Genomic DNA, 3,074 nt, shown 5'->3' on the forward strand with positions numbered 1-3,074 from the left:
GGCGCAACCGCTTGCACATGAACGTGCGTGATCGTGTGCCGGCCCAAAACCCTAGCAGCGCGCGTGGAGGGACGAGAGCAGAGCACCCAAAGGGACGCGAGAGCAGAGCGCACACGGCGAGACGTGAGCAGAGCGCGCCGCGGCCGCCTGAACCACAAGCAACCACACGCATGGAGCAGTTGAACACACAACAAATGGTCGCCTACAAGCTGGCTAACAGTTGCGTCGCTGCGTAGAGAGCGGCCATGTGGTACCACCTCCGTCTAGTCTATAGTCTCCTTTATATTCCGTGCCATACTTTTCCCTCAAATTTAACCAACAAAGTGTTAATGCATGTTTTAAAAATTATATAATTGGAAACTATGTTCAAATAAAAATCCAACTATATAATCTTTGGCGACATGCATTCATATTTTATTAGTTAAATCATACTTATAAACCAGGACGGTGGTATAGTAGGTAATTAAATTGCAAATATTTTTTATTAACCGTATGTGTACGTGGCCTCTCGTCCTCCTCTCGCACGTCTTGTCACTCCACTTCCACAGACGGCTTACAGCGCGAGCTTGCGCAGCGCGGGGGGGCGTTCTTTTTGCCAAACGGTGGCGCCAATGAATCATTGGTGAGCCCGTTCCCGCGCAAGCTTCCCGCCCAACTCGGTGACATCCCCCAAAATCCCAATGCTTAACGGCTAGCTATAAAAACCCTCACGGCCGGCGAGTCCTGCGTCACATTTTCCCCTCCATCCCTGTAGTTTATCTCGTCTGGTTCTTCCACATTCGCCAATGGCATCGGTCCGTCGTTGTCGCTCGGCCACTCCACCGTTATCAGAGGACAACTCCAGCTGGGAGGCTACACAGCGACGGCGGCGCAGTCTCCAACGTAGTGTAGTGCGCGTGGCGTCCCTGTTGGGTGTGCGCGGAACACCCACCACACACTCCGCCGTCGGTGCCCGTCGGCAGCTGTTGCCGGCCATCATTGTCGCCACACCACCGTCGAAAGCCAGGGCCATTGCCCGCTCTGCCGCCGCGGCCCGAAGGCGGGAGATGGCCGTCATGGCCGCCACCCCACTGCCGGCCACTGTGGCCATCACCCGCTCCGCCACCGCGGACCAAAGGTGGGAGGTGGTGGTTGTGGCCGCCACCCCGTGGTCGGCCGCCGTGGCCGCCAGACCACCGTCGACTGCCGGGGTTATCACCCGCTCCACCACCGCTGCACGAAGGCGGGAGGCGGAGGTGGATGCCCGCACGTGCGACAGCGACCTTGCGCGCTACATCGAGTTCCTGCGGGAGGAGGAGGAGCGCCTCGTCGAGCACGCAAAGAGGCTTACCGCCGTAGTGGCAGCGGCACACGCCGCCTCAGAGGCGAGGAATCAGGAGATCTACGAGGAGAACCACCGCTTCGAGAGGGGTCGTCTAGAGCGGCAGAGGGCGTTCAAGGCGAGCGTCACTGAAGCTGCATTAGCAGCAGGCACCGCATTGTGGTTGCCCAGCTCGGCGGTAGGCTCCTCCTCCGCCGCCTCTTAATGAGCGTGCCCGGCAGAGGAGAGGCAACCGGAAGTAGTACAAAGCACCTCCGCAATAGTAGTAGTATTTATGGGCTATTTTGTTCAGTTCATCTGACTATAGATGTGGTGGAACTATACAACGTACTTAAAATTAGCTAGTATATATAGTTGAATTAGCTATTTCAGTACATGGTTGGCAACAATTGGGGAAAAGTTTGGTCGGTTCAGCTATCGAGTTGAACTGTTTGTATAAATTAAGAATGACTGCTTAATCTATGAATGAAATATATGCTTAATTACTGAATTTTAGTTGCAAAAAATTGATACTACTAGTGATTTTTACCTCCATATTTTGACAAATCGCAGTGTCACAAGGATGGACAAATCTTACCAAATAATTTGTACGTGGTTCCACATGGGTCGTCCAAACAATCATTTGTGTTGAAGGGATGCACAAATCCTGCGCTACTCTCACTTTGCATACGGGTGTTCTATCTAAAACGTTTGCAATCAAGAGCTGCAGAAATCCTGCTCGGCACATTTTTCTCTTGGCTTCCTGGGGAAGCTGTCACTTTGCATACGGGTGTTCTAACTAAAATGTTTGTGATGAGTGTTTAATATTTAAAAAGTGAATTAAACTGTGGCTTGGGTGCCATTAATGGAGAGGATGCGAGCAAGGCGGGCGGCCATGGAAGTCAAAGGTCTTGCTTCCGAGTGAGCCTGCGTAGCGTACAGCTCACACGCTTCCCGGTGAGCCTGTGCACTCAAGGACAGCTTGCACACCTCTTGGTTAGCCTGCGCACCAGACAACGCTCGCACGCATCCCGTTCAGTCAAGGTCAAGCAGCTGTCCGCATGTGTAACACCCCAGATATAGCTTTCCCAATTTGTACTCCAACTCTTGCCGTTTCCGGCGTTAAGTTATTTTATTTTCTCGGGTTCGGGTCTTTGTCTCCGTGTGTTGTTATCGTTTTCATGCATCTCATATCATGTCATCATGTGCATTGCATTTGCATACGTGTTCATCTCATGCATTCGAGCATTTTCCCCGTTGTCCGTTTTGCATTCCGGCGCTTCGTTCTCCTCCGGTGGTCATTTCTACCTTTCTTTCATGTGTGGGGATTAAACATTTCTGGATTGGACCGAGACTTGCCAAGCGGCCTTGGTTTACTACCGGTAGACCGCCTGTCAAGTTTCGTACCATTTCGACTTCGTTTGATGCTCCAACGATTAACCAAGGGACCGAAAAGGCCTCGTGCGTGTTGCAGACCAACACCCCTACATTTTGGCCCAAAAACCCACCTAAACCCTGTCCATCATCTAGAGCGTTCGATCACGATCACGTGGCCGAAAACCGCACCTCATTTGGACTCTCCTAGCTCCCTCTATGCCTATATAAAGAACCCCTTCTAAAAATCCCGGATCCCCTCCATCCCTAACCTCAGATCCATCTCCACCCGCCGCCGCCAGACAAAACCGCCACCGACGGACACGTCCGGCCCGCCCCGCCGCTGCCACGTGGCCCTCTCCCGTTGGTCGCCGCCTGGCGCCCACTCCGCCGCCGCCGC

This window comes from Triticum aestivum, chromosome 3A, assembly GCF_018294505.1.
Source record: "Triticum aestivum cultivar Chinese Spring chromosome 3A, IWGSC CS RefSeq v2.1, whole genome shotgun sequence".
Taxonomy (NCBI): Eukaryota; Viridiplantae; Streptophyta; class Magnoliopsida; order Poales; family Poaceae; genus Triticum; species Triticum aestivum.